The sequence below is a fragment of the Camellia sinensis genome, chromosome 8 (assembly GCF_055761805.1).
Source record: "Camellia sinensis isolate YWXY chromosome 8, ASM5576180v1, whole genome shotgun sequence".
NCBI lineage: Eukaryota > Viridiplantae > Streptophyta > Magnoliopsida > Ericales > Theaceae > Camellia > Camellia sinensis.
Genome location: NC_138968.1, coordinates 106,949,216 through 106,970,505, shown reverse-complemented (window position 1 = coordinate 106,970,505; position 21,290 = coordinate 106,949,216).

Below are 21,290 nucleotides of genomic sequence, written 5' to 3'. Positions count from 1 at the left end.
AGCCGAGCTCATCACCAAGCTGCAACAGCAAAGCGGCGCGTCCGCTTCACAACAAGTTCCTCCCCCAGCAGGAGTTCCAGCACCTGGGGAGACGCCAAATGTCCAGGAAGGTACGGACATTCCGGTAAGGCCGGCTCTGCCCCCAATTTTACCTCAACTATCCAAAACACCTACCAATCTACCGGACTCTCCCTCCGAGTTCGAGGTCGACCCCACAGCGTTGAAGTTGAGCAAGCTTGAAAAATTGTTCAAGAAATCCCAGGGGGTAAAGTCCATCCCGGGCATTGAGGACGAGTACGCCGACGCGGCTGTAACTCTGCCGGACAGGTTCAAGATGCCTCACATCGACCGTTTTGATGGGTCAGGAGATCCCATGGTCCACTTGAGCTTGTTTTCAGATATTTTGCGCCCGATGGGCTTGACAAGATCACAGAAGCTCTCCATTTTTGGCAGGACCCTGTCGGGTATTGCAGTCACCTGGTATGCCAAATTGGAAGATTCAGTAAAACGAAGCTGGGAGGAGATGGCCGAGGCCTTCGTCGCACAATATTCATATAATACCCAAATCGAGATTACGACCGGTGATCTTGAGACGATGAGGTAGGAGCCGAAAGAGAGCTTCTCAGAATTCGTGTCTCGGTGGAGGGCGAAGGCCTCGATGATGACTCTAAGGCCTACTGATAAGGATCAAATCCGGATGATTGTGCGTAATCTCCAGCCTAAGCTAATGCAGAGAATGATTGTAATCCCCTTTCCCACTTTCTCAGATTTACACGATATGGGGGTACAAATCGAAGATGCAATGAGGCAAGGTCTGTTTGACCAGGATAAAGAGCAGCCCAGGAGGGCGTCTTCCCGCAGTTCGAATGCAACCACCAGCGGTGATACAGTTGCAAGATCTTCTGAAGTGGGCATGGTTACCACCTCCGCATCGAAAACAGCTACCCCATTCACCGGTGCGTCCGGAAGTAGCTCATAAGGAACCAAGTACCCACCTCGAGTCAAGAGGGTTTTCACCCCACTTCATGTGCCTTTGTCAAAAGCTTTGGAGGCCTTAATCCGGGAAGGGCATTTGAAACCGTTGGAACAACGGCCCCTACTCGATCCTATCCCTGCAAAGCATGATCAGACTAAATACTGCGCCTACCATCAACAAACCGGTCATGACACCGATAGTTGCTTTCGTCTGCGCCATGATGTACAAGATCTGTTTGACAACGGGGTCATCCCTGCACCTGGCCCTGCAAAGCCTATCGGCACTTGATCAGTGAATTTGGGGGGATAATGTGATATGATTAGGGGGATGAACCACCTGCAGGCAGCGCTCAGTTTACTCCAGACGTGGGAACGGCACGCACTGTTCTGAGCGATATGCAAATACTAGTTTTTGTGCTTTTTGACTTGGGTATTGAGTTAGCCTTGTTGTCCTGTATAGAATCAGTCTTTTCTTTTGTGTTGGGTCTGTCTTGTGGTATTGAGTCAGCCCTGTTGTATAGGAGTCGGGTGATTCCGGGGGGTGTTACCTCGGGCGTCACCATTTTGTTTTGTGTTTATCTTTTCGTTTTCTTTTGAGTCTGTTTCTGCCGGGGCGCTCAGTTTACTCCAGACGTGGGAACGGCACGCACTGTTCTGAGCGATATGCAAATACCAATTTTTGTGCTTTTTGACTTGGGTATTGAGTTAGCCTTGTTGTCCTGTATAGAATCAGTCTTTTCTTTTGTGTTGGGTCTGTCTTGTGGTATCGAGTCAGCCCTGTTGTATAGGAGTCGGGTGATTCCGGGGGGTGTAACCTCGGGCGTCACCATTTTGTTTTGTGTTTATCTTTTCGTTTTCTTTTGAGTCTGTTTCTGCCGGGGAGCCAGTAACACCAAAAGATTTGAATGAAACAACAGTAATTTTTGCACTTCTGTGTTCGCTTCTGTCGTGTACTAGTTGTGACGGAATCTGAATGAAACGGCAGTACTTTTCGCCTACTCTTCTGCATCCCAAAATCATTGCATTGACCTAAGTTTTTCAAAACTTTTTTAAACACTGCGGTGAAAACGAAGAGGAAGGAATTCCTTGGGATTTGCAAAACTTTGATCATTTGAGAGAAAGAGAGGCGTGCTAAGCCCCTTTATGAATGAAATCATGCTTGTTAGCGTGAGTACTGAGAAGGACCCTAGCTTGATCCAGACTGGCCTCACACTATCTTCAGCACAAGCGATTTGTCGCTTTCTTAAAAATTTTCAAAAACAAAATGTTTTGCGCAGTCCTGCGAAGACTTGTGTGGAATCGCTCTTGAGATTGCGCAGTTTAGGATCACTCTCAGTCTCAAGACTCAACCCCTTTGCTTCCAAACCTTGAACTTGAATTCAGAAGGTTCAACGGTCAACTACAATGTGAGGCCTGTGTGGCCAGATTCAAAGCAGCCCTCGAACAAGAGGCCAGGACAGTCAGATCAAAAAGATCAGAAGATCAGAAGAAGCTTACAAAGCAAAACAGCAGCCATTCTCCTGGATTCAGATGACTTCAGGATCTCAAAACCATTCGACATGGACAAAGCTACACTTTTACCCTTGAGAGGCTCGCTGGGTCGAAAGCCCGGAAGGGCGACCCAGGCAAAAGTTAGAGCAAGAAAAAGAAGAAAAAGAAAAGAACAAAAAAAGAAAATGCAAAGAAAAGAAATGAAAAGAATTGAAAAGAAAAGAAGAACAAAGCTCGCAAGGTCGAAAACCCGCAACGGGCGCCTTGGCAAAAGTTAGAGCCTAAAAAGGAGAGGTTAATACCTGAGTGTACCTTAACCCCCGAACTACGTAAGGCTTGATTCCCATCTTTGGGATACGTAGGCAACTTCATTCTGAAGTCCAGCCGTAAAACAATTCGATTGTGTCCATGCGATGGTTCTGGTCATCTTTGTCTTCTCTGTATCTGAGGATTTGGTTGTGTTCGTCGCTCTGAGGACTGCCTACAATGCGCTGCGGTGCCATCCAAACAAGGGCAACTTTCCGTTGCCATTCAATGCGCTGCGATGCTATCCAGACAACGGGCAACTTTCCGTTGCCATCCAATACGCCGCAATGCCGTCCAAACAAGGGGCAACTTGCCGTTGCCATGCGGTGTCTTTCAAACAAGGGGCAATTTTCCTTCGAATCCAGGGTTGTGCGTCTCGAGAGTAGGTTCCGTGCTCGTTGAGCAGTGGCCGTTTGCAAAAATAGTCTTTGGGAATTTTTACTAGGGTTGACTAAATCTTCTCGAAAAGTATCCCATTTTCAAAAACTGGACCATTTCTTGGATCCAAAAGAGGAAAATTTTCAGTGCTCATGGCCTGAATTGCATGATTTTAAATCAGAAAATTGAACAAGCATGTTAATCTAACTCTCATTTTGGTCAAAAAATTTTTTAGAAAGAAAACTAAAACAAAAAATGGTCAAAATAGTGAACTAGGGGCACAGTTGAGTTAGGCTTCCTGTCTTTTCCTCGTTGTCAATGCATTTGCCAGAAAGGGCACTCTACTTGCCAGAAAGGGCACTTTACTTGCCAGAAAGGGCACCGTATTCGCCAGAAAAGGGCACAACAAAGGGCAGAAAGCTCTCACATCCTCCAAGCAACGAGATATCAGGCAAAGTGCGAAGCACGAACTAGAATGGGGCAAGATATTCCACTCCATCATCTGGACAGATCTTATCACGTCCAAACTCCCCAGCAAAGCATCATCAACTGATGTTAGCTGCAGATTTGCTACACACCCAGTTGTAGCGCAACCTTTCCGTGGGAGGAATTCACTAGCTGTGAGTGGAAGAAATAGAATCTAGCAGAATGCTAGGGGCACGAGCCCATAATTTGCTGTTTATCCATCAACCACCCAGGGGAGGGATGAAAAATGAGAGATTGAAGAATAGAGAGATGTGCGATGAGAGAAAAAGTGAGAAAAGGGCTTTTTCAGAAAAATAGAGCTTGAGGGCCGAGTGACGTAAGGGTCACAAATGAGAGAGGGTGGGGAACAATACCCGGTGAAACAGGCTCCCGGTGAACGTCTGTGTGTCGTGTCTTTTGTTTTGTGTCTCGATTCTTGCTTTGAGTCGTTTCGAGTGTTACTCGATGTGTCTAGGTTGTGTGCCTTTCATTTCCTTGTTGAGTCGTTTTGCTGTGTTCAGTCATAGGCTCAATACTTGGTCGAAAGCTCATCTTTGAATTTCAAAAATAAAATCGTTTTGTGCTCCGAGTGCCATGCCATTCTCCACATTTGTACAAAACAAGATTCGTTCTTTCATAAAACCGCAGGGTTCAACCCAGGTCATGTCAGAACAATAAAATCAGGACCTATCTGAAGCTATATGGGTTCCAGACTGCAAAGCAAAAGCAAAAGAGGAAATGTCGGGTATCTGAGTTTGTTTTAACTTCAGTAAGTTCCAAGACTACATTTCGTGTGTACCCATTCAAGTCTTGCCAAAGCTCCGAAGTATGAGTGCGCCTCTACCTCAAGCTCAAACTCAAGCCTACTTCAGTGCCAGAATGGTAATCAAAGTGCTCCCTCAGAAAACCAGCTCCCTGCCAGAGGCATCTTGGCTGTGTTCGCAATGAGTTCCTAGGAGACCAACTGCGACGGTGGAAACTAGAGTTCGAATGGCTGATGCCTAGAACGTAAAGGTTCGGGATTTCCGAGACTAAAGTCTGGTTTAAATACCCAGAGGCGTGTGCTCGGCTTGAAATCTGTATGGAAGCCCCATAGGTTGAGATAGCGTGTATGCACCTCAATTCTGGATATTGAACCAACCTAGTCTGTCACCCCGTTGGAGAATAGGGAAAGTTGTGAATATGATCAGGAAGAAAGGCAACGTCCAAAGTGTTCTACATGAAAAACCCTTGTCAGTATTTCAGAGCCTTTGTACTGTAAGTTGAAGGTGAGTGTTCGAAGAGCACCGGGGAAGATCCCTATCGGAGCAGAGCGGTTCACCGCCACTCACCTCATGAGGTGCTTTCTAAAACGCTGTTTTGTCTATTTATTGCTTTTCTTAAGCATCATGTATTGTATTGCCTTGTACCTATCAAGTTTCTTTATCATTCATACACGATATTGTATGTACGGTTCATTCAAAGAAGTTCCGTTTAAGATCATTCATTTAGTGTATCAGTCACACTTCTTTCATTTTGTGTATCCATCACATACATTCGCATTCAGTATATCAATCATACTTTGCTCACATTGTGCATCTATCACACTTTGTGTTCACTTTCAGTATATCAATCATACTTTGCTCACATTGTGCATCTATCACACTTTGTGTTCACTTTCAGCATATCAATCATACTTTGCTCACATTGTGCATCTATCACACTTTGTGTTCACTTTCGGTATATTAATCATACTTTGCTCACATTGTGCATCTATCACACTTTGTGTTCACTTTCAGTATATCAATCATACTTTGCTCACATTGTGCATCTATCACACTTTGTGTTCACTTTCGGTATATCAATCATACTTTGCTCACATTGTGCATCTATCACACTTTGTGTTCACTTTCGGTATATCAATCATACTCTGTTCACATTGTGCATCTATCACACTTTGTGTTCACTTTCAGTATATCAATCATATTTTGCTCACATTGTGCATCTATCACACTTTGTGTTCACTTTCAGTATATCAATCATACTCTGTTCACATTGTGCATCTATCACACTTTGTGTTCACTTTCAGTATATCAATCATACTTTGCTCACATTGTGCATCTATCACACTTCGTGTTCACATTTAGTATATCCATCATACTTGTTCACTAAGTGCATCTATCACACTTCGTGTTCACATTTAGTATATCAATCATACTTTGTTCACTAAGTGCATCTATCACACTTTGTGTTCACCTTTAGTGTGTATCCATCACACTTTGCTCACTTCGCCCTTTGTATATCAATTACACTTTGCTCAAATAGTGTATCTATCACACACTCGCTTTGCTCACTTAGTGCATCTATCACACTTTGTGCTCACCTTTTTGTGTATCAATCACACACTCTCGCTTTGTGTATCTATCATACTTGTTCACTTAGTGCATCTATCACACTTTGTGTTCACCTTTTTGTGTATCAATCACATGTTCGCTCTGTGTATCTATCACACATGCACACTGTATTTGCAGTGAGAATTCCATAATTTTCTTACATCCTTTCTGCACGAGGTGTAGTTTGGCTCGAGTTTACTTGCTTGCCTAGAATTCACTTAAAATGTTGCATTTATTTCGCATAATTGCTTCATTACAGCTCTCTTTGCATGATCATGGGTGATAATCGGCTTCGCGTAGCGTATAAGTCCAACTTTCAAAACCGGCCTCGCGTAGCGTATAAGTCCAATCTTCAAAATCTTCTTGCATATCATTTGCATTTTGCCCCTGCCTGAGGGCATGCCTGCGGGCACATCTTTGTCTATCTTGTCTGCTTTGTCTAAGTCTTCGGCCTTGTCAAAAATGGGTCGTCTCTGGGCTTTGACATTCACTCCCGTCATTCTTATGACTTCCGAGTTCTGTCAAAGAGGGGCAACTGTAGACACCCCATTTTTGACCGACCTTGAGACTCAGACGTCACCAGTTGAGCACTTGGTGATATTGCATAATGTGCTCGTTCAGAAGTCTCAGAGTCGCGGCCGTGAGCCCTGCCTCCGGACTTCCGAACCCTCTTCTGTGCCTTGCCTCGGTTTATGAACCAGACTCCGTTTTCTCTGTTTCTTTTCCTGAGGGGAGGGAGAGGTCCCGTAGACCATCTCTCAGTGGCCGTGGGCTACATTTTGTGGCTGTAGGCCATTTTGCCCATTTCGGAGCCCGGTTTCCAATTTTCCGGGACCGTTGGCCGTGTGCCCCGGTTCGGGACTGCTTAACCATCTCCATTTGCTCTGATTTTTGGCATACATCTTATTTTCTCCCTTTTGAGGGACACTGGGGTCTGAGAAACCCACTTCGTGGCCGAATGCCACTTTCGGTGCTTAACAGCCCATTTTCGGGACCCCGAACTGCGCGTTTTGGCCCCCGAACATTTGTTTTGCAACGGTTTTCGTTCATTTTTGGCAGGTACCTCTGTTTTATCAGTGGAAAGGCCGTAGAAGGGTGGGAAGCCAGTAATTGTTGCAGCAACCAGTTATATATCCTCCGACGCCCTCCGATGCCCGTTCTTCACACTTCCGGGCTAATGTTGAACACCTTGGGGCCACTTTCTTGAACTATGAACCACATACTTGTGATGTACACACATGGGAGGACCCTAAAAGTTGGTGGCCGGCCAGTAATTCCACCTGACCCTTTTGAACCCCTCCTTCTAGGCTAATGTTGAACACCTTGGGGCCACTTTCTTGAACTTTGAACCACATACTTGTGATGTACACACATGGGAGGACCCTAAAAAGTGGTGGCCGGCCACTATTTCAACTTGACCCTTTTGACCCCTAGCCGGCCGGCTAGGGGAGGTGGCCGGCCGGCCACCTGTAGCTCCAAAAAGGGGCCGGCCATGATCCTCTCAAATCACACTTTACAGCTGTATAGCTGTTTCCCCCAGAAAATATCCCAATCCGGGGGATATTTTGTGGGGGAAAGCTTGCCTACATTTCCCCCACCTTTTGCCTCCCTTTGCTCTCTCTTTTTGGTCCTTATAACCAACAAGCAATATCACATTTAGGGGTTGGAAAATTTGGTCTTCAAGCATAGATACATAATTCTCCCTCCATCTCTCTCATTTTCCTTGAAAACTCCAAGTCCTACACCTTGTTTTCTTCATCACCACCAAGCTCTACCACCACCACTCCAATCCAGCAGTAAGGGGAGGAATTCCAGCAGCTAAGAGGCAACAAATTTGGTCCAAGAAGCAACAAAAGCTTTGGTCTTCAAGGGTGAGTTGCATTTCACCCTTTTGGGCCCATTTCTTGTATCTTTTGTAATCCCTACATGCTTATTGTTTTGAGCTCCGGCCATAACTGAAAGTGGCCTTCGTTTGAGCTCATTTTCATGTGTCATTAAGGGCTCAACCCTGTTTGAGCCCTCCTTCTTACACTTGCTTCATTATCCCTCTAAAATGTCATTTTCTTGCATGATATTTTTAGCTTGTGTGTGATTTGTTTTGGAGCATGTTGTAAACTGATAATAGGCTTATTTTGAGCCCCTCTTGAATATTGAAGAAGGGCTCAACACTGTTTGAGACTTCCATGTTGTACTTGTCTTTATATCCTTCTTTGGTCCCCTATTCTTGTATGACTTGGCAGCCTATCTTGGTTCCATTTTTGGTCATTTTACAGAGCTAGAAAAGTTCTTATTTTGGCCCATTCTTCATGTTTCATTAAGGGCCTCTCATGGTTTGAGGCATATTTTATGCACTTCATGTTATATCTCTCATTTAATCCCCATTTTTGCATGATTTGTTAGCCTATCTTGCTTCGGTTTTTGGCCTTTTTACAGTACTAAAAATAGTCTTATTTTGGCCCATTCTTCATGTTTAATCAAGGGTCTTTGGCTGTTTGATGAATATTTTGCATACTTTGTGTTATAGCCACTTTTGAGCCTCATTTTGCATTGCATTTCTAGGATGTTTGTATACTGTTTTGGAGTTTTTACAGTTCTGAAAATAGTCATATTTTTGGTCCCTCTTCAATGTTGTAGAAGGGAATGGTTCAGTTTGGGCTTTGCATATACCACTTGCCTCCTTGGCCACCTTCTGGCCCTTTTTCTTGCATAAGAGCTTAGCCATATCTATGTTTGTTTTTAGGGTTTTTACAGTTCTGTAAAGTGGCTTATTTTTTGCCCCTCTTCAATGTTGTTAAAGGGCCCTAACCTATTTGGAGTTAGCAGCTGTGAGTTGCTTCATAATCTCATGTTTAGGGCCATTTTTGCATGCCATTGTTGCCCTATCCTTGTTTGCTGTTTGGCCATGATTTGTACTGGTAAAATGCTTATTTTTGGGCTGCCTTGCTTCTGTCTATTCATTCCATGTACTAATTATGCATGCTTCATATAGCTATAGTTCATTCTATGTGCCTAATTTTGCATTTCGGGAGAGATTCCATGCATCGGGTGTGTTTTCGCCTCATTTCAGGGCTGTTTTCCCCCACATTTCAGTGCTGAAAATCCATTAGCATGTTTGCATATGCCATTTCCATGCCATTACATTGCATATACCATTGCCTCGGTTTGCGTGCCCGTGTGCACGCATTTCGAGGCACTTCATTTTCATCCATCGGCCTCTTATGTGAGTGCGGCTGAGGCTCTCTCATGTTAGTGTAAGTCCATATTGCATTCTATATGCCATTTCCATGCCATTGCCTCGCATATGCCATTGCCTCGGTTTGCGTGCCCGTGTGCACGCATTTCGAGGCACTTCATTTTCATCCATCGGCCTCTTATGTGAGTGCGGCTGACGCTCTCTCATGTTAGTATAACTCCATGTTGCATTCTATATGCCATTTCCATGCCATTGCATTACATATGCCATTGCCTCGGTTTGCGTGCCCGTGTGCACGCATTTCGAGGCACTTCATTTTCATCCACCGGCCTCTTATGTGGGTGTGGCTGAGGCTCTCTCATGTTAGTATAAGTCCATGTTGCATTCTATATGCCATTTTAGCTATATTGCATTGCGTATGCCATTGCCTCGGTTTGCGTGCCCTTGAGCACGCATTTCGAGGCATCTCATTTTTACAGCATAGTGCATACTAGGTTGTATCTTAGATCGCATTCTGTCATTTTCTCGGTTTGCGTGCCCGTGTGCACGTATTTCGAGGCATGTCATTCCATAGCATTGTGTATGTTAGGATTGTACCTTAGTTGCATTTTATGCATGTCATGCATATTGCATCGTGTTCGGGATAGGAGTTAGCCTGGGCACGGGAAACGAGGTACATTCCGTACTCCGAGTGACGGAATGTGTCTCAATTCCCCAGTCACCGACACTCCGGATCATCCATGATGGAGTTAGGTTTTATTGTGTTTTCATGCGCATTCATCCTATATTGAATTGTGCAATTCGACTCCTCGGCCATCATGCCTCGGTATGCGTGATTGGTGGCGCGAGGATCGAGACATGCATATATTTGTGAAAATACATTGCTATGCCCCTTTTCTGCTCTCTGTTGCAGCAAAATGAAGAATCAGCAACTTTTCGGGACTTGGCACGCGTTTCAAGAATAACTGCTAAACAGAGGCTAATTGGGGCATCCTGGTGGATTTCCGCGCAAGACAACCCGGACATGCATCATCCATCAAAAGCAAGGCAGTCCCTGGCTTGCACGCCAGTTTTATAGTTTTCTTAGTTAATTCGTTAATTAATTAGGAATTTGTATATTATTTGGACTGTAATATTCTTTTATTCGGGACTGTATTATTTATTCGGACCCTCTGTGCGAGGGCATAATTGTAATAAGTGTGCGTGAGTGTGATGTATGTCTTCCAACCCCACGTCTTTCTTCCCTTTTATTTACCTGCTTATGATGGTTAGATTAGGGCATGTTTAAATTAGCATACAGTATGACAGCATGTTTGCATCATTCATCTGTATTGCATGCACCGGGCTCGGCGCATCATACTAAATGCATTGTATTTCAATTCCAAATTGAATACATGTTAGCTGTAGCATTCCATATGCCATGTTTAGAATAGCCGAGCCTGCTATAGTTTGCATTTTTGCGTGTGTTGCATTAGGCATTTCTGTATACTTAGGATTCGTGCATGATTTCTAATAAGTTTCTGTTTTGACTTGGAGTACTCGGTAAGCTTTATGCTTAGCATCCTTGCATGCGTGTGAGTGACTGCCATGAATAGCATGCTTACCATGAGGCTATGTGCTTATATGATATAACTGCCTGAATGCCTGTGGGTGAAGGTTGGGTTATTTGGATTGGAACAATTCATTCACTGTGTGTTTTAAGCCCACTAGATAGTGGCAAAATCATGTTTTCTAAGCCCACCTGAGGGTGGCAAATCCACGTCTTAGCCTACTTGCGAGTAGCACCATCAAACCATTTTGAAACAAACAAACATGAAATGCTTTGTTCCAATTCAGGCGATCCAGTCTGTACTTGTATGTTGTGTGCATCACATAGTAATCTAGGCTAAAAACCGGAATAAGAACACACAATGTTTTCAAAAATAGATATCATGGTTAGTAGAGGCCGGTCTCTGACCGGGCGAGCGGGGGTGCTCACGAAGTGACCTTCCCTAATCGTACCCAAGTTCCCGAGCCGAGGCAACTTTGGTGATGACGGACACGTGGCCTTTGGCAACGAGTCAGGGTTTCCTAAATTTTCCAAAATAAAATATTTAGGTGGCGACTCTGTATCTGGCAAAGCAGTCCATGTTTGGCACTTCTTTCAAAAATCTGTTTTCTCAAAACGATTTGCCGGATTTGGACTCTTTGGTTCAGACTTAGAACCGTGACAAATTTGAGAGTCCGAGCTGTAGTGACCCCAATATTAACGGAACGGGAGCTCGTTCCTCCCGGGGCGTTCGGGGACGTCTACACTTGGTTTATGGGATGGAGGCCGTTGTGCCTATCGAAGTTGAGGTTCCGTCATTGCGAGTATTGGCTGAGTGTCAGATAGCTGAGGCAGATTGGTAGCAAAGCAGGTTCGAAGAACTCATGCTCTTTGATGAAAGAAGGCTGAAAGCACTGTATCACGTCTAGGGTTATCAACGAAGAATTGTCAGGGCTTTCAACAAGAAGGTTAAGTCTAGGAATTTAAAAGAGGGAGATCTTGTGCTCAAAGACAATCGAGCTCCCATCCACCACCCTAGGGGCAAGTTCAGACCTAATTGGACTGACCCTTACATCATCAAGTCTATCTGGTCAGGTGGAGCTGTCATTCTGATGGATTTAGATGGCCTTGAATTCTCCCAGCCAATCAACATGGACAAGTTGAAGAAATACTTTTCTTGAGTGGCTCGCTAGGCCGAAAACCCGAAAGGGCGACTTAGGGAAAAGTTAGAGCATGAAAAATTTGAAATAATAAAAACTGAACTCGCAAGGTGGAAAACCCAGAAAGGGCGGCCTTGGCAAAAGTTAGAGCGCAAAAGGAGAGTGTTAATACACGTGTGAACCCGAACCGAACTACGTAAGGCTTGATTCCCATCTCTGGGACACGTAGGCAACTTCATTTGGAAGTCCAACCTTAAACACTTCCAAATCAACTTTGTCTGTGTGATCTTGTTGGTCATCTTCGTCTATTCTGCACTCAAGAGCTCGGTTGTGATCTCCAGTGCAGTGCTATTCAGACTAGGGGCAACTTTCTAGTTGCTAAATTCGGGGTTGTACCTCTCAGTAATAGATCTCGGGTGTGTCCAATTGTGATCCATATCGAAAATGGTTTTGAAAAGTTTTAATAAAAGTTGATTTTGATCAAATTAATCTTTTTACAACTTAGACCATTTTTGGACCAAACGGAAAATTTTCAGTACCCGCAACCTCCAATTACATTGATTTCAGTACAAAGTTCTCCTACTCCTAAATACAAATTGAAGTTGCTTTTTATTACATTCATAAAGAAAACTTGAAAGTACTGATTAAAGCAAATAAACTCGGGGCATAGTCAAGTCAGGTGTTCTAGCGCCCCCTCCCAGAGCTTGTGGAAGCCTCTAATACCAAAGTAGGCCCAACCTACACCTCTTCATCAAGCCAAGCTATGCATTCATCAAAGAGGGTGCAACCGAAAGTGGGAGCGGGGGCCAGAATCTCTCTCGTCCTCCATGCTGTGGCATACCGAGCTAGCTGTGCGCCTCGGACTGGAAATGCGGCAGGGTACTCTATCCCCTCTTCTGGGCAAGTCTGATCATGCCCAAATTGCCACTGGAATCGGAATGGGAAGTAAAAGACACAATGTGTCAGGCCGATCAACTAAATCTCGGGCTGGCGAGACATGCTGTAACTCATCGCCGGCAGATTGAGCCAAGGGCAACGCCAAGCAATACTGGCAGCAGACAGACTGCACATCCATTCACACCGCCATCCCTCATCAGGGGCATTGACTAGACGTTACTGGAAGAAATAGCTGCGAGCTGAATATGCTGGGCATGAGTCCACAACCTTCAACTTATCCATCAACCATATCTTGGGAGGGATGAAAAATGAGAGATTAAAGAATAGAGAGGTGTACGTGGAGAGAAAAGTGAGAAAAGGGTTTTGAGAGAAAAACTGAGCTTGAGGGCCGAGTGATGTGAGGAATATATGTGAGATAGGGAGGGAAACATTACCTGCAGTAGTAATGGACTCCCCGCGAATCTAGTCGTCTCTCGGCAATGGAAAGCGTCCAAACCCATCAATGTCTCAGCTAGTGACATGGCAACGCAGCTCTTGCCCTCTTTCAAGCCTTGGGAACCTCAATCAAACAGACGCTAGACCCTCCGAAGCCTGAGGCAAGCAAGAAACGAGTCAGCATGCACAAGCAAAGGGCATGTCGCCGAAAACCCTACCAGTAATGATCACCGCAGTCACCAGCATTAGGAAACCGATGAATCAAGCTGGGAATGTCCAACTCCCCGTCGCGGATCAGAGACCGAGCGTCATGCAAAGTGACCCCACACATCCGTCCTTAGGCTTGGATATGGCCGAAGCGGAATTGTGGCAAGATTTCTTCGTCGCGCTGTGACTCCATCAGAGCTTGGAAGTCTTCGAAAGTGGGACACATCTCTTGTCCGCCAAAGCTAAAAATGTGCGTAATAGGATTCCAATATCTTACCACAGCATGAAGGAACGGAAAACGCATCGGGGTGCAGCTCAACGTGAATAGTGTATTTATTCTGAAGCCCCGAAAATTTAGCTTTTCCGAGCCATCCAAGTTAGCAATCCAATTTGTGAGATTTTGGACAAGAAATGCCCCCATTTGGTGCAAAAACGAAGTTGAAATGGAAAAACTATGAAGCTGGGGCTTTTGTAGAAGATAAGGTGTTGAGTGGAAGACAGGTGGCAGCATTCTGGAGGTTCTTGCCACTTTGGGCCGATCGGCTAGTAATGTTGGCCGAAGGTCACTTCTCTGGGCGGATGGCCTTCTGCCCTGGTCGATGGCCTTTCCTTTGGCCTCTGAAGTTGTCGATATGTTGAAGGTGTTAAGAAATGGTGAATTGTTCGACTTCAAATGCCTTTCGGTGATGATTTTGCGAAGTGGTGCCTGTGTTACTTCAATTTTTTTATCGAGTTGTTGTATTTGGTTTATCGAGTTGTATTTTGCATTGATTATTAAGTCCTTGTCTTGCTTATCGAGTTGTATTCACATTTTGGTTAGCATGTCAAGTCCTGGTTTTGCTTATTGAGTTGTTTTGTTTGTTGTCAGTTGGTTCACTACCTGATTAGGGCAATGCAATTCAAGTGTGCAATTTTCAAACAAAATCCAATCTCATTTACATGTTGTGTGATGAAATGCGATGCGATGCTTCGAATGTACAAATGTAACACTTTTTCAATCAAAAAAGTTGTTTCTCGTTCCATCATGTTTTCTTTTTCAAAAAGAGTACAAAGTTTTGAAGAAAATAAATCTGCCTGACGCAATACAATGTGCAAAACTACTAGCAAAAAAAAGAAAAATAAAGCAAAAAGCAAAACATCTAAAGCAACATCTGGAATTGGCGCCAGTCACCTCAAGTGCGGGAATCCCTCTTTTTCCTCTTCCTGGACGAAGGTCTAGGATCATCGCCGTCAGCTCCGCTGCCAGAGTCTGAGCCCGAGCCATCTCCAGCCTCATCCTAAGACGACTCTACCTCCGCATCAAACTCGTCATCATCTGGGGCAGGCTCCTGAGAACTGCTCTCGATACGAGTACGCCTATGTCTACCTCGGCTGTGTATCGACATCCCTCGTCCGACTCCCCCTACTGCTCTGCGAGGCACTGAAGGTCCTGCTGAGGCACCTGCTGCGGCTGGTATCTGTAATGGGGCTTGAAATGAACAAATTGGCAGATGCATCAGTTATGCTATGCGAAGCTGGGGATGATATCAAATATAGTGTACGTGAACAGTGTATGAATGCCGTGAGTAGTGTGTGAGTACTGTGAGCAGTGTATGATTGCAGTATATGAATGTTGTGAGCAGTATATGAGATACAGTGTATCAATGCCATGAGTGGTATGCGAGTGCAGTGTATCAAATGTCGTATTGATAATGTAATGCATCAGATCATTATGGAACAGATTATGCAAGGTCTTGAGACTGAGGTTAAAAGAACTCACCGGGAAACTATAGATAGTCAGCAGGTCCATACTCCTCTGCAGCATCCCTATCACCGAAGCCATCAGCTCCAGGGCCTGCCCAGTGTACTCAATAGAAGCCTGCAAAAGTGTTGAGGCAATTAGTAATATGCGGGATATCAACTGAAACGAAATAAATGTACAGAATGAAAAGCATTGCACGTACCGGGGTCGAACCCCGAACTTCGACGAGCTCATGACCAACTGGAGGAGGGGCGATGGGTATCTGATAAGTCTCCCCACCCTGTCCTCGGCATGTCATAGTGGTGGGCAAGTCTGGCCACTCTACTCTCTGTCCCCTCTAGGAACCCCTCCTGTCACGGGCCTGAGCCATCCTCGATGCTCCCGCTCCTCCTACTGGGGCTGCAGGCCTCTCTCTCTCGGCTCGGTGAGCGCTGGTCAAAGGTCGCATGAGATAAGTCTGGATGAAGTCAGTGTAGTCTCCATCATCTCTGAAAAAGTCAGCATCCCAACCTATCTTGAAATCGATCATCTCCTGCGGGGTGTACCCCTCTGTATGCCTCATATGGGTGAAAGGTGGCCTCGGGACTATCTTCTCAGGTAAACCTAGGGTCTGTCGCAGGAAGCACTCTCCCAAGTACCACGCCCAGCAGACCGGACCCTCCAGCAAAACTCGAAATCGGGCAGTCTCCCGAGCGCCCATGTACTGGTCTCTGACTGCATCAGGCAACATCGCCCAGGGTTGCCAAGTGATCTGCAAATGACAGGATATACGGTTTGTTATCTAATATCGGTAGTACAATGTAGAGCAAAACTCAAATGAACTGTGAGCTTTGAAATACCTCTGTTGCGGCTATGGTATCAAAGTATCTGCGAAAGAACAAGAAAGACTCTCGCGGCCTCCGCTCGCACCTCACATCATACCTGTGAGAATATGGAACAACGGGGGGCATCTCCACCTCTGGCTCTGGAGCAAGCCTCGGGAGGTAGGCATACACCCACAACTATAGAACGTAACAAGGTAATAATGAGCACTATGCAGATAAAGCAGAAATCAGAGAACGGTGTCCAGTGTTTTTGTGCAATGTGTGCAGTGTATAGCCGTTGTAAAGCAGACTGCGTGTACGCAGTGTGTGTTGTGTACTGATAGTGAAGCATAACTGTAAAATAGAAGGGAAAGATGTACCTCCCAGGCTCACCAGTAGCCTCCTAGCAGGTGTCCACTGTGGCGAGATGAAGAACTCATATATCCGTACAATGTGGCCAGGCCTGCGCCACCCCAGTCATAGCGCCGGATCCGGGTCACGTCCACCAGCACGCTCAACAGATAGAGGCCAACAGTGTTCGCCCAATCGGCGAAGAGAGTGGTGCCCAGCATGAACATGAGGAACCCTTGGGCGTAGCGCTTGACCTCCTCCTGGGTCGTTGGTATCTGTATCCTGAACTGGTCCTCGAACCATGAATATCTCACAAACCCTGGTCGGGAGAGAGGTGGGCGAACGCCGAGCAAGAAGATTTTGGCAGCATCACACTCGCCCATGTCCGTGTCGAACGGGATCGGATCACCCCCTATTCCGATGCCGATAAGCATGGAGAAGTCGAAGGGAATCATCGTCATCTCCCCTACAGCTGAAAGGTGGAAGGAATCGGTGTTATCCCACCACCTCTCCACTAGTGCGCCTAGAAGGGGCCTACTCGTAGTGAGGCGCAAGAGTCCCATGCAGAATGTACCAAAACCGGCCTAATCAACGATGTGGAAGACCTCATCAGGTAACTCCATGTACCAATCTCGAGCAATGGTGTTCCCATAACCCCGGAAGGCATGGGAATCTCCCTGTGTTCAAGGCGAACAGATACGAAGCAGTGTTAAAAATACAGTGTTTGAACATGTTCAGAATTGATAAAGATGCAGGGTGTGTGCATATGTTTGAGTTGACATAGATATCATGTATGGATGTGCTCAGGGTGAACTAAGCATGCGATGTACAAGTATGTCTGGGTTAATCAGATAAAGAGCAGTATTGGCTATCCGAAGTATATCACCTACATTGCAGAAAGTAGAGGGGAAGAGTATACCTCAGCGGCGCCATAGGACAAGTGTAACTCTGGCTCGCATAGTTGGAGCTCCAATGGCGCACCTCGCGTGAAACTCCTGAACTGGCAAATACTGTCGGGAGGCAACACATGTACCTCAGGCTTGTACGTCGCATAGTCAAAAGGTCAAACACTGAGAGGTAAGAGCTCGACCTCGGGATCCATCTTCATCCCTGGAGAAGCCCCACCCTGTGGAATGTCATCTGCCATCTCGCAAAGAGTGAAAAAATGGTCGGAGGTATGGAAAATGGGCAAGAATGCCAAAAGTCAACCAAAAGTCAACCTCGAGGGGTGAGAAATGGAAGAAAAGGTCGAAGTGCGGAAAAAGGCACGGAAACCAAAGCTAACTCGGGGGAAACAAATCCCAAGTGAGGGAAATCAAGAATGTGGCACCGAATACAATTTCGAATCGGTTCAAAGTGTTTGGAACAATGAGGGTTTCGCGAATCGAAAGTTGCGGGAGGCTTGAAAACAAAGGAAAAGCTTTGATCGAATGAAGGAAAACAACCTAGAGAGAGAGAGAGCAAGAGTTTTCAGCTTGGAGGAAGTAAGGAAATAGGGTTTGAAACCCTATACTTAAAGACCCGAGGCGAATGGACAAAATTGCCCCGAATCTGCCACTTTTGGTCGATCGGCTAAATTGTTGGCCGATAAGCTCTTTTGATGACCGATGGATGGCCGAGGGCTCCCCCTTGTGGACGATGAACCTGTAATGCCCTTGTTTGGGGTAGTTCTGTTGATTTGTGCCCTCATCTCTCAAGAAAGTGAAAGAAAATACACTTTTGAAACTTAAGCGGTCTCCGTGGTGACCTCGAACCGTGTCTTCCGTATGCAGCACTCGATATGCGCAAGGTGTATCCTTTTCGTATCTATTTGTATATTGCAAGATTCGAAAATTTCATTGAATATGTTGCATTACAGTGTTTTGTCATGTTTGCAAGGGGCGTATTTGTTTTACGCCTTTTCATTCTTACATCGAGCATGCCTCATCTCGTTTTGAAGTTGCATCTCAACATTGTGGATAACATGCCTTTACCATGCTTACATTGAATATGGCATCTCTATGTCATTGCAGGGAACATGCATGTTGTGTTGTCGCTTAGAATGTGCATCATCACGCTCGCCTAGCATATGCATGTTGTGTCGGGTGTGTACCCACAATTACACTGCATAGGGCATACATGTTGCATTGAACATGCATCTTTGTTGTTTCGCATAGAATATGCATTTCTCCCTCTTGCATAGAATATGCACCATAATATTGCGTGGAGTATACATCACCACTCGTTGCATTGTCATGCACCACCTTACTTGCATTATTATGCACGTTTCAATCGCATTGCTACGCACTTTTCACTTGTGTTGCTACGCATCTTTTCACTTGCATTGTGTATGCATATGTTTATTTCGTATTGGAATTGTATTTCAATGTGACGTTGAGCATGTATTGCTACTATATTGTACATGTTGAGTTTCTTTCTTATGCAGGCACGATATTGTATGTATGGTTCATTTGAGGCTGGTGCAACCAGGCGGTACTGTGTGTATGGTTCATTTAGAGGAATTCCAGGTATGACCTTTCCTGTCCTTTGAGTTCGTTTTGTTTCGATTAGGAACACCCGGGTGCGCCCCGGTGTTTACGCTATACCCTTCTTAGAAGCATTGGGACTCACTCTGATGTCTACGTAATTCCTCAGTACTAGTACTACTTCTTTTCCTCTCTTGCGTATGATACGCTGAGAGATGCTTCTTTTCCTCTCTTGTGTGTGATGCGCTGAGAGATGCTTCATTTCCTCTCTTGCATGTGATACGCTGAGAGATGCTTCTTTTCCACTCTTGCGTGTGATACGCTGAGAGATGCTTCTTTTCCTTCTCTTGCGTGTGATATGCTGAAAAGTGTTGCTCTTCCCTCTCCTGCGTGTGATACGCTAAGAGATGTTGTGTTTGAGTCTCCGGGTATTCTCGGTAGTCGCTTTTAGCCTTCTCTGCGTGAGACGTAGTGAGAATTACATAATTTTCTTACATCATTTCTATTGGAATATGTGAGGTTATTGTTTCTTATTCGCTTGCTTAAAATGTTGTATTTATTTTGCATAAATGCTTCATTACAACTTTCTTTGCATGATCACAAGTTATGTTCTGCATCGTGCATGTCTTTTGCATCTTGCCCCGTCTGCGAGCGCATCTTATTGTTATCTCGTATGTTTGTCTAAGTCTTCGGCCTTGTCAAAAATGGCTCGTCTCTGGGCTTTGACATTCACTACTGTCATCTTATGACTTTCGTGTTCTATCAAAGAGGGGCAACTGTAGACACCCCATTTTTGACCGTCCTCAAGACTTGGGCGTCATCGTTTGAACACTCAATGATCAACCATTCTCGTGTTCGTTTTGAGTTTCTGAAGGTCTCGGCCGCGCGCCTTGCCTTGGAGCCTCTCAACTTGTCTGTTTTGTACTTGGTTGTGGACCAAGAGCTTGTGGTTTTGTTTCTGAGGGAAGGGGGGTGGCTTGTTGGCCTCTCTGCAACCCATCGGCCAAGCCTTGTGCTTGTCGGCCACGTTTTCTTACCATCGGCCATCCGTGTTGGCCGATCGGCACTCTTTTTGGCCGGTTGGCACTCCTTTTGGTCGATCGGCCATATCTTTTGGTGGAGACCTTTTTTTCTACTTTTGCAGATATTTTTCTTCCTGTTGGTGCCAGCTATTGGTCACTTGGTGTATCCCCCATACACGTGTATGGATGGATTTGAACCAAGCTCTAGCTTACTAAACAAGCTTGGAATTTGTTTTTCTATAAGAAGGGAGACCCCTCTTCCTTTGCAGAGGTTCTGAAAATTGAGATACAAGGTACATATCTCTCTCTCTATATATTTGTGTGAGTTGGTGCCTTAAAGTTTGTTTTGTCTTGACTTTTGCACTACAACACCTAGCAATATACCACCATCTTTGTGCTTAGATTCTTGGGAGTGTTATTTGAGCTCTGAAAGTTAGGTTTTGCCTCAGAAGCTGCTGGTTTCAAAGTTGTGCTTAAAGGATGAGTGTATTCCCCTTTTAAGCCTTTGTTTGTATACCATATTGGCCATCCTTGCATATTGTTTTAGGCCTTCTTTTAACTGAAAAAAAGTCTTGTTTTGAAGTGCTTAACATGTTTGTTTAAGGTCTCTTTGGTGTTGGTGGTGGTCTATCCCCTTTAGAGCCTTGTTTGGCCTTGCTTTGAACCATCTCTTTTAGGCCTTTGTATCACCTTTGTTTGGCCTCTTCACCACTGAATTCCAAAGGAATTTCAATGGTGGAAAGTGTGTTTTGAGGCGTTAGATAGGATAGGGTTGTCCCCCCTCCCCTTCTCTTATATGCTTCTGTTGATGGCTCCATTTCAACACGTCTTAGGCCTTGTGTTGCCATGATATAACACTGTTCTGGCTTGGTTTGATCATCTCATGCATGTTCCTTGCACTTGTAGTGCATTTCCATTCACTAGCCTGACATGCTTTGTGCTTTAAGCCATGGTTTCAGCATGATTTTGGCTTAACTCAAAGAAGCTTTTACTCATATTTTAGCATGCTTAAGCTCTGTTTGAAGTTGCTTTGATCATACATGCCATGCTTTGTATAGCCATAGTGCATTCTAGCTTGTTAGCTTTGTGCATTGAGTCCACTAGCATGCATTGTTTGGGCTATTTGCATGATTTGGCATCACTTGGTATATGATTTCAGTACATATGGTTTGGCCATACACTCTCATGCTTCACTATTTCAATGTTTTTGGTGAGTCATGCTTTATGCCTTAAGTAGGGGTCTATATGCATGCCTTTTGCCTAAGCTTGTGGGCTACAATATCAGTGCATTTTTGGTGTTATTTTGACATGCGATAACTCTAATTTTAGTTGGTGAAGTCATCTCATGCTTGGTTTTGGTAGGTGTAGTGTAATCCTCCCCATTGGCCTTCTATGCATCATGTTTTGTGCTCACCATGCTAGCTTGTTTTGGCCTCATTCCATACATGTTTTGGCCTTATTTTGACCTGCCTTGGGACTTTTTTGAGTCACCTTGGCCCTT